This window comes from Mizuhopecten yessoensis, unplaced genomic scaffold (assembly GCF_002113885.1).
Source record: "Mizuhopecten yessoensis strain PY_sf001 unplaced genomic scaffold, ASM211388v2 scaffold11179, whole genome shotgun sequence".
Classification (NCBI taxonomy): Eukaryota; Metazoa; Mollusca; class Bivalvia; order Pectinida; family Pectinidae; genus Mizuhopecten; species Mizuhopecten yessoensis.
The window spans coordinates 2,295,070-2,296,445 of NW_018408919.1; positions in this window are offsets into that span (position 1 = coordinate 2,295,070).

Here is a 1,376-nt window from a genome sequence, read left to right on the forward strand (position 1 = left end):
TCCCTGAATATGGGATGCATCCCGTTAAAGGCCGTGATTCGTTATCCAGGCAAACCACTCGCTACCTAATCTCTACACAAAATTTATGTGACAGGTCAGCAGCCAAACTCAGTTTGTGTGAGAAGAGGTCCTGCTCTGTACAGTTATGTGCAACCTGATATGTCTCATGATAATTGTGAATTGACTGTGTGTGTTTACATTTACAAGCTGTGGAAAACAGAAACAATTTACAGACACTGTCATTTAGAATTATAATTTTGGTTTTAATGATGTAAACATTATGTTTTATTGAATGGCCTTGATACAGATGGATCAAATCCACATGTGACCAACTTTCTTTAACAAGGTATATTTCACCTTATTTAGGCCTATCTACTCGATATTAAAAAAAACTATTACACATACTGATATATAAATATATATACTAATACATAGCTTGTGGAATATATACTTCATTGAATGACCCGGGTCGGTCATTAGAATTCAAGGGAATTCTTTCCCCATTCAGATAATAATTATTCTTCGCTTTTATTAAGATCACACTATTATTGGATAATTTGGTATAAGATTGGTTTGATTCAAATGAGTGACAATGAAGAGGAGGAAGAGGATATGATCGACCAAAGTGACGATAGCGATGAGGACAACAGTGATTAGACATATAAAGTGACAAAAGAGTCGCGGAAAGTATCAGAAAATACAAAAGAAATGTTATTATGTGACGTAGTTCCATTCCTGAATCTCTGACTTCATGTTTATTTATTTTAAATGGTGTTTGTTTTAAAAATTGGAGCATAATCCTACATTTTAAATACGGAAACACTGTTTCCCTAGGGTTGTGGTAGGAATCCCAATTTTACAATTTGGTAGCCTCATCTACCAAGGATGATTCTGACCAAGTTTGAAAAAATTCCATCCACTGGTTCTTGAGAAGAAGTTGATAATGTAAAAGTTTACGCACGACGGACGACGACGGACGGAAAGTGATTGGAATATGTCACTTGAGCAAAGCTCAGGTGACCTAATAATGATATAAATACCAGATATTATTTCACTAAAAGTGTAATATAAATATTATATAGAAATAAAATAAGACATTATTATTATATTCATATCATGCTGCATGGAAACTTTGTATGTATGCTTTTTAATCATACTTTCTAAAAAAAAAAAAAGACATATATATACATTACATTATGTATTGTAGATGTATATATATATATATATATATAATAAAAAGTGATTAAATGTCCATGTGAAGGAAGTAAATATAGAAAAAATAAAATTAACGACCGACTAAAAAACTAGCTGCTTTCACCCTTCACAGGGCTCTTCAGGTTTATTCAAAAGAGAACAACGTCGTGACGTCACAATTA